The following is a 10,000-nucleotide window of genomic DNA, read 5'->3' on the forward strand; positions in this document are numbered from 1 at the left end:
TTGCTGTGAGACTGGGTTTCCTCAGCAGCACCAGTCGCACTCACCACAGATGCCTCTGATTATGCAGTGGCCGTAGTACGTGAACGGTGAGCGCCACCAGCACCACCTCTCAGCCATCTTGAGGTTTACTACAGACATTAGACGTGTCACTGGTAAAAGCAATGCAGTGGCTGACTGTCTCTCCAGTTTGCATGTGAACTCTGTGCAGCTGGGGGTGGATTATGCTGCTATGGCCGCTGACCAGCAGGCGGATGGGACCAGCAAGGATGTCAGGAGCTCTTGCGTTGCATGTCAACGGGCCAAAAATCACCGTTCCACCAAGACCACACAGGTGAAGAGCTTTGGGGTGAAGCTGCACTGTGACACTCAACTGTCAGGCTAATGGGCTGTGCGAGCGCTTCCATCGCACCATGAAGGTTACCCTCTGTGCCACATTCACAGACAGCAACTGGGTCAACTGGCTGCTGTGGATCATGCTGGGAATGTCTTTGGCCCCGAACTACTATCTGGAGGGTTCCTGCTGAGTTGGTCCTGGGTTAGCCACTGCAGGTCTCTGGAGAGTTCCCCCAGATTTGTCACAACCCTGGTCCAAGGCACCTGGGCGGCCCGGTTTCATCGAGGTGAGACAGAGATCCCGGTTTCTGCTCATTACTGATAGGGGCGTCCCCAGATCAGCGGCCACCATGGTGCCCCTGGCACCTGCTGTTACCCCACATGTAGGGGCTCTCGCATTAGTGATCTGTCAATGCGGTGCTTCCTGTGATGATCTGGTAGTTTCATGCTTGAGAAATAAACCACCCTCGACTCTACTCCCTCATCCATCTCCTCTTTTACTACCTCCACAATATTTTTTATTTTGGCGAATCACTGAGGAAAAGGCTAAAGGAGAGTTGAGAAGGGCTGGATTTTGGGCCAAGCAGGGCAGGGGTCATGTTGAAGGGAGCAGACTGGGCTGAGCTGAGCAGGTCCAGAAAGGCCTCCTGGAGAATGCTGGAGCAAGGTTTCTAGGCTAAGGAGCAGACCAGGCTGAGCTGAACAGGTCCAGAAAGGTATCCAGTGGAGTACTGGGCACACCATGGTCCCAGGCTGAGACCATTATGCTAGCAGTTACACGTGTTACACGTGTTTCTACTCTTTGGACTTCTCCCATCATCATGATAACATATTGAGCAGAGCTCAGACATTCTAACATCGATAAAGGTAGATGTGGTTTTATGGCATAACAATTTTTCTAAGAGAATTATTAAGAATGTCAACTGTTGTAATGCGCAGTTATTTTCATTCTCTGACCTGCGTTGTTTTAAAGGAGATGCAGAACAAACCAAATGCCAAAAACAATTCTTTAGACAATTTTTTATTGTTTCATCACACACTTATGCATTGTTGAAAAGAGCTTACTGAGGTACGCAACCGTTGTGATAACACAAGGAAAACTGACAAACTCACAGCGAGGAGGAAAAAACACCAGCTCACACTGTTCCGGAATGGTCACACACACACACAAGCAAGGGCCATTCATTGATTGATCACACCTGTGGACAACACCCCTGTGCAAAATGACATCAGTGCAGGAACACAATTCAAAATAAAGTTCAACAGGCACTCCCACTGGAAAAACTCTTTCTAAACAAGAGGTAACCTATTGAAACCTATCGGTCATACTCTCCTTTTCCTTTGGTCCATGGTCCATGACCATAAAGCTCCATCCCTCAAAAACTCAGGATTGTTGGACAGTTGAGTTGTTATTTAAAGCTTTAATATATCAACACGCCCTGCTCACCTGATATTCCTGCAAAGCAGGTCGACACTTGTCTGCTGAAACGAGGCCTCAGTTGAGGATGAATGCAGACATTGGGCCGTATTTTCACAGCGCAACGCAGAGATCGCAAACTGGCGGTGGCACAGTCATATTTTCGCGAATGGGTTTCTGACCGGTCCGCTGCGCTTGCGCTGAGGTGGGCATGGCCTCGCACCAGGGGGAGGTGTCGACAGAGTCAGCTGGGCGCAGTGATAATTTTGTGCAGAAGGTGTGCGCAGGCAGGGGAGCGGAAGATCTGATGATAATTCGTCTGAGAAAACCTCACAGACAGGTTTCCAGCTTGTCAGTGCCATTAAGGTCACTTATGAAATAAATACATTCTTTCTAAACGCTTCTCCCTCCTCTGTTTAGACTGCTGGGTTTGAGCCTGAAGCGCTCCTGTGATTGTGTAGAAGCTATTTGTCGTTGGAAAATAGTAGTGAGTGAGTGAATGAATGAATGAATAAATGAATGAATAAATAAATAAATAAATACATAAATAAATAAATAAATAAATACAAATAACTTGAGTTTGAACACTGATGTCGCATCAAGCGCAGCCCTTTGTCCCGACCCCAATATCATTTCTTGGAGTTTTGTTTTGTGTGTGTGTGTTTTTTTTTTAATTATTATTTTTATTTTGCGTGTTTCTGATCCGGTCTTTGTCCAGAGACATGGGCGCGCAGCAGCGGCTCAGTGACAGGCTACCAGTTGACCCAGGACCAGACGTGGTGACTGGGCTGAGCAGCGGGTCGCACCGCGGACTGGGGGTCCGCTGAGCGCCGCTGTCAGCGGGCTGCTGGCTGAGCTCTGCGCCGCAGCGTCTGGAGCCTCGCCGGTGGAGCGGAGGGTTACAGAACATGCGGCTGAGCGCATCGTGAAGTTGTTTGACCTGTTTCAGCAGATATCCATCAGGACAAAACACTCTGCTCAGGGCTGAAGACTGCTCAACATCAGATCCTGTAAAGTGGGACAGAGATCTTTTCATCATGTCACAGAAACTGAAGAATGCGCTTCACCTGGGAGGATAGAATCTGGATCGCTTTATGCTTCTAATACGATTGTTTTCAATGGGATTGGACAAAAAACACCCATGTGTCATATCACCCACAATATGAATCATCAAACCCGCAACTCTTGTGCAGTGTTTTTTTCCGTCTAAATGCAGGTGATTAGCACCAGAACAGCCAAGACGGTCTGACAGACCATTCGGGTTTTTATAATTCAAGTAAATCTGTTAAAAATAATTCCCCTGCCCAATAGGCGTCAGTTTAGGGGGGGACGGGGGGGGACGTGTCCCCCCCACTTTTTGCCAGGGCTATTTTTTTTTCTCCACCACACACAAATCCTTCACGTGTAGCCATTGTAACCCTGGTTATTTTCAGTAGTTTAGAACATTCCGACGCTCCTGAACGCACCATCCGGTGGGAGCAGAGACTCACGATGATTCAAAAGAAAAGTGCCGCTGCTGTAAATGTGCTTCTGTTCCAGTGGAAGCTCCACACAGAGCAGTTCTTTCTTCTGCAGCACCTGTGGTGAGTTTGAATATTTGGTTGTTCGTTTAACCCTGTGATTATCCCAGGTTAGAAACGCAAGAGGCGGTAGTTTGTTTTGAAAAGTGGATATGTCCTGAAGAACTTTACTGTCAACATGCTAACAGCAACATTTTGAGACTGTTTGGACTCATTCTGATAGAACCTCAGCTAGTGTTCATCATCAGGAATATACTGATCGTCCCTGTAGGACCTGCTGCTTTTGATTAAAAAGAAATGCGAGTTTTATTGAAAGATTTGAATAGGGATGAGTTTTATATTTTTATATTGAACTGTAATGAAGAAGAATGCATCGAAGATGCTTTAATTAATTAAGGAAACAAGTTATTTTAAGATAGGTTTAAAGCTGCACACTTTAGTGAAGACTTTTTTTTAATATTTAGAGATGACTACCCCTTGGTTCACAGCTCGCTGGACATTTCATATTGAACATAGAAAACAGAGCTAAACAGACTCAGACACTGTCTTTTGTCCCCAACAGAACTGCAGCTGTGAGGACTGGAGGTCCTACAGGTCCAGAGTTCTAGGCTACAAGGTAACATCATCATTTTTAAAAGTGCCCAAAACCATTGTCCTGCCGTTCTGAAGCACTAATGAAGACATGCCATCTGTCCTCCTTGTCCGTCCTCCCAGCTTGTCTCCGTGGACATGGCAGACAGCCACACTGCTGAGCCTCTCCTGGGACTTCGTGGAGCAGAGCCTCGTCTTCAGACGCCACAGAGCCTGAGGCTTCTCTCTGCTTCACAAGAGAACACTGGGATCACCAGCAAGAGCCGGACCAGGGTCTGACCAGGGTCTCCACTGGGACCTCCAGCAAGAACCAGGGTCTCCTGATCAAATAAATACACACTGCACTTCCGTTGTAACTAGTAATCTGTAACCTGGGAGATAACCTCACTAACTGTGATTTTATTCTTTCTTTGTACAGACGTCGCCTCTTCAGTCACCTGTTCTGCAGCTCTGTGTTTATTTCTGTTGATCTCTGCTCCTGGACAAATAAAATAATGGAAAACCCTCCTGAGACTGATGGTTCTCTGTGTCTGACACACCCTGGATGTTCAGTAGTGTTTGTTCTTGTGTCGATGGTTCAGTTAATATTTTGATATATTTCTTTAATGGTTCTGGAGCATCTTTACCAGGACGAAAACATGTCAGTGTGTGTAGAGTTGGTACATTCGCTTGATCAGTCTAAAGCTATCTGAGGACGTCTGATGGTGATTCTGTGGATTAACAGACTGTCTCCTTTGATGTCGGCTGCTTTTTTCTTTCTGACATGTTGATTTGTGATCAGATCTTTCCTCAGATTTTATTACTGAGAGAAGGAAACAGAATGACTGGCTGTACGCAGGTTGTACAGGAGGCAGTGAACGCAGCACAGCAGAATCAAACCTTCCATGAAACACCAGAGAGCATAACAGTAAGAGGTCACGTCAGAGTTTTGCTCCAATAGTTAAAGCTAATAATAATGATAATAAATGTTTCCAACCTCAAAAACAAAGGTAAGACAATAAGGCTTCATGTTGCTGTTCATCTTCTGCTGATTCACCAGGTTTTTGTGGCAAAGTTGACAAAGAGTCATCAGACTGATCATTGTGGTGTTTCTGTTGTGGCTGCCTGACTGTTTTTGTAAATTTTCCATTTACTCTGAGTAAAATGTTCTATTTGAGTGGAAATGGATGGTGAGGCTTGAAGTCAAAATTCATCCAGTCACAGATATAATATGTTCTGCTAACAGCCTGTGGTCTAATGTAACTCCAACTATCCTCCAGTGACCCGAGGTTTATTCTTTTATTCTGGAAATTCTTTAACCTTGTTCCTATTAGTGATGATAGAGTTCAGTGGTTTGTTTCTGTGTTCTCTCTGAGCTGTAAATCCAGTTGACAGGTAGCTGATGTATCTGACATGGAGCTGATTTCAACATGAAGTTCAACATAGTTGGGTTAAAGTTTCAGGCCAGAGGCTTTTTTTTTTTCAAAACATGACAATTGCCTACAATGTGAAATAATTCTCAGCAGCCATACCAAAATAAAGTCAGTTAAAGTCACATTCTCAAGCACTACTCAAAAGCAGTGGTGACTGGTCATTAGAGGCAGGTGGAGCACAGCGCCACCAGGTGTCAACATAAAGGACTGCAGGTAAAATGTTATAATTTCTTTAAGACCATCTGAAATATCTGTGCTGCGTTCAATGAGACCGAGCAGTTTTTATTTATCTATTATTGATTGGCTGCTGCCGATGTGGGCGGGTCCTGATTAGAGACTGACAGGGAGACGTGACAGTTCGGCGCTGCTAAAGCTAAAGCTAACAATCGGAAATCAAAATGAATGAAAGTCCTTGAAAAGTTTGTCCAAAAGAAGAACCACGGTGCGCCTTTCTTTTAAAGTGAGTCCTCAGCTTTGGTGAGTGAACGCATATATTGTCAGTCTTTTTATATGTGCGCGCACACACGCACGCTCACACATGTGCACACACACAGCTCCAAAGTCACTTTTTGCCAGTAGCTAGTTGTCCCCCCACTTTTCAAAACAAACTGACGCCCTTGCCCTGCCCTCTAATTCTTTGACTTTTCCTAAATATTTGTCTTGTATGTTTTTCTGAAGCAAATAAGGTCCTAACAATGACACACATAAAATTACAAAGCATTTACACCTCCAAAAAAGATTACAAAAAAAAAAAAAAAGAAAAAGAAAAAAAAAGACGCACTTTGCAGGGCTTTTTTTCTGTGATTGATTTGTTTTGGTTCATATGCCAGCATCTGAACAGGGAGCTAGCTCTGACGGCAGACAGTCAGACAGATGGCCAAAAATATCAACCCCAAAGAAAGACAATGAAAAGAGGCGTAATGAAGCGATATTCAGTGGAAGAAGCTTTAGCAATGATACAGGAGGTCAGTGAGGGGGAATCGGATGGCGGAGATGTGTCGGACATCAGCCATCTTGACTGGAGTAAAGAGGAGGAAAGTTCTGAATCAGAGTCAGAACAGCCACGGGCCAAACAGCAAAAAAAAAAAATGTAATTCTGCTGCCCCAAAAATGCCCGACCAACCTCCAGCTGCTGCACGGTCCAACGCAGAACCTGCAGCGGTGCGAGGAAGTGCTCACACGTCACCTCCAGGTATAGAGAATTACTGAGGCTGCTGTCAGTTTACAACTAAATAATAACATAAAATGGTGTAAAAAATAAATACACTAATGTAATAAAATTAAACACAACAGTGAACACGGTAGTTGACAGAAGGAGCACTGCAGCGTCTCCAGAGGTGCCAATTACAGATTCAGGTAAAGTATTATATCCTCCATCAAAGTACAGCAAACCATGTATTTTTCATTTCCACCTTTGTCCTGTGGAGCCTGCAGTCCCAGAATCAAACGAGCAAGGTGAGGACGGACCGTGTGGAAAGGTGTCCATCCTGTTGTGCAGCACCATTATTGTTGTTATTGATGATTAATAATACAACTAGTGTGTGTGTGTGTGTGTGTGTGTGTGTGTGTGTGTGTGTGTGTGTGTGTGTGTGTGTGTGTGTGTGTGTTTATCAGGGCAAAGAGTGCGCAGAGTGTGAGTGAGAGGTGATGCTGCGTAAATGCGCACTATATAAAGTTTTAAATAAATTTTAAAACCTGATTTGAGGCATTAATAAAGCAGACATGAGGCATTAAAAGGTTTGCTTATCCCCTTGACTTAATATTTTGTTTATTTATCTTAATTTCTAATACATTAGATTACAGACAAACAACCTGTTGGTGTGCTCCTGCGCAAAAATACTGCAAAATGTATGACGGTCTGTACACACATATGCATACAATAAGGTCAGTAAGTCTTTAAAGGTACAAGACAGATAGTTTTTCATATATTATTTATGTGCATCTGAACCTGACTTGTGACACAAAGAAGCAGAAATAAGTTTAATTCCCCTCAGATGGTCTGGGATGCAGCAGAGCAGCCAGGAAATAAAATGTATTTCATCATGTTAATTTAGCAGTGAGCTTTGCTGCAGTGCCTTTACAAATAAGGAGCAGTGTTCATTTGATTGGTCAAATTGTGCTCAGCTGGGTTAAACCCACTTTCTCTCCTCCCTCTTGCGCCACCTGCGCCGGTGGGCGGGACGGAGGAGTGACTACACTGCTCTGCGCCAGTTCACGAAATTAGTTAAATGTTGTGGACACGCCCTGTTGACTTCTTGCGCCGACAGCCCGCCACAGCCCGCCTAGACCGCGCATAGACCGGGCGCAGTTCACCAATTTAGCGCCCATAGAAACAATCTGTCAACACTGTCAAATGTGGTAACAGCTCAGTGATTACCAGACCGTGGGATCTCTTCTTTAATATCATGCTGTTGGAGGATTTTGACCTTGAAAGGAGGAGTTGTAGACGGAAAATATCAGCATTCACAGGTGAGTTTCAATGAAACTTTAAATGTTTTGTGTGCAAACATTAAACTGAGAACTTTTGAGCGCATTTAATGTCCTCAGACAGAAAGCTCTTCTTTCCTATTGATTTATCAGCACAACTTTACTTTGAGGGCTCTAAATTGGTGAACTGCGCCCGGTCTATGTGCGGTTTCAGCGGCCTGTGGCGGGCTTTCGGCGCAAGAAGTCAACAGGGCGTGTCCACATTTTGCTAATTTCGTGAACTGGCGCAGAGCGGGGCAGTCACGCCTCCGTCCCGCCCACCGGCGCAGGTGGTGCAAGAGGGAGGAGAGAAAGTGGGTTTTACCCAGCTGAGCACAATTTGACCAATCAAATGAACACTGCTCCTCATTTGTAAAGGCACTGCAGCAAAGCTCACTGCTAAATTAACATGATGAAATACATTTTATTTCCTGGCTGCTCTGCTGCATCCCAGACCATCTGAGGGGAATTAAACTTATTTCTGCTTCTTTGTGTCACAAGTCAGGTTCAGATGCACATAAATATTAAATGAATCTGTCTTGTACCTCTAAAGACTTACCGACTTTATTGTATGCACATGTGTATACAGATTACTTGTTGATTAAATATGAATATGAACCCCCGAACCCCAGCAGAACAGAACGCCTTCTCTGTAATGCACGACATCCCTTCACCAACATGAACAGTCCGCCAGCTCTGCCAGAAGAGTGTCAACCTTTGTGATTTGAAAATTGAAGTTTGAAGCTATGAGTCACAGACAACTGACTCTCAACACACTTACTGTAGTTCTTTTATTTTATTCTATTTATTTATTTGTTTATTTATTTATTTTTGCCTGGAGAAGACCAACAGCCGTCAAAACGTAGCGCTACAGAACGCGCATTTTTGGGTTACTTTATTTTTTTTTCAGTTGGCCTCCTTTTCGTCGTTTCTTTCGTTTTACCATTCCTTATTATTTTATTTTCCCTTGATTTCAGCTTAGGCCATGGGCGAAAATGGTTAGAAGCACAGCCCTCTCTGTGTAACGCCGTGTCTGTAAACACTAGAACAGCCAGTATTCTTACACCCCCTCCAAAGGCCGCAACGCTCAGCCAGACCGTCACACATTTTGCAGTATTTTTGCGCAGGAGCACACCAACAGGTTGTTTTACTGTAATCTAATGTATTAGAAATTAAGATAAATAAGCAAAATATTAAGTCAAGAGAATCAGCAAACCTTTTAATGTCTCATGTCTGCTTTATTAATGCCTCAAATCAGGTTTTAAAATGTATTTAAAACTTTCTACAGTGCGCATTTGCGCAGCGTCACCACTCACTCACACTCTGTGCAGTCCTTTCCCTGATAAACACACACACACACACACACACACACACACACACACACACACCAACACACACAAAACGGTTGTATTATTAACCGTCAATAATAATCAAGAACATATTAAAATTAGTAAAATAAGTCTCCCCGGCTGCGCATCAGGACGGACACCTTCCCACTCGGTCCCGTCCTCACCTTGCTCATTTGATTCTGGGACTGCAGGCTCCACAGGACAAAGGTATTTTTTCAGAAAATATGTTCGTTCTAAAATTAATTTTTGGAAACGAAAAATACATGGTTTGCTGTACTTTGATGGAGGATATAATATTTTACCTGAATCTGTAATTGGCACCTCTGGAGACGCTGCAGTGCTCCTGCTGTCAACTACCTGTTGTGTTGAATTTTATTACATTAGTTTTTGTTTTTTTTTTACACCATTTTATGTTATAATTATTTAGTTGTAAACTGACAGTAGCCTACAGTAATTCTCTATACCTGGAGGTGACGTGTGAGCGCTTCCATGCGCCACTGCAGGTTCTGCTGGACTGGACAGCAGCTGGAGGTCGGTAGCTATTTTTGGGGCAGCAGGATTACATTTTTTTTCGCTGTTTGGCCCGTGGCTGTTCTGACTCTGATTCAGAACTTTCCTCCTCTTCACTCCAGTCAAGATCGCTGATGTCCGACACGTCTCCGCCATCGATTCCCCCTCACTGACCTCCTGTATCATTGCTAAAGCTTCTTCCAGCTTATATCTCTTCATTACGCCTCTTTTCATTGTCTTTCTTTGGGGATTTGGTTGATATTTTTGGTCGTCTGTCTGATTGTGTGCTGTCAGAGCTAGCTCCCTGTTCAGTTGCGCGCATGAACCAAAACAAATCAATAGCATAAAAAAAGCCCCGCAAAGTGCGTCTTTTTTTTCATCTTTTTTGGAGGTATAAATGCT

The 10,000-nt window shown here is 44.0% G+C and overlaps 1 long non-coding RNA gene across 1 annotated transcript; it reads left to right on the forward strand.

The window, feature by feature from the left end:
* The first annotated feature begins 3,229 nt into the window (after positions 1–3,229).
* Positions 3,230–4,515, forward strand: LOC115404365 (uncharacterized). Its single transcript, XR_003933341.1, has 3 exons — positions 3,230–3,333; positions 3,833–3,886; positions 3,985–4,515. It is a non-coding gene; the product is annotated as an uncharacterized LOC115404365 (long non-coding RNA).
* The last annotated feature ends 5,485 nt before the right edge of the window (positions 4,516–10,000 follow it).

The sequence above is a fragment of the Salarias fasciatus genome, chromosome 17, assembly GCF_902148845.1.
Source record: "Salarias fasciatus chromosome 17, fSalaFa1.1, whole genome shotgun sequence".
Lineage (NCBI taxonomy): Eukaryota > Metazoa > Chordata > Actinopteri > Blenniiformes > Blenniidae > Salarias > Salarias fasciatus.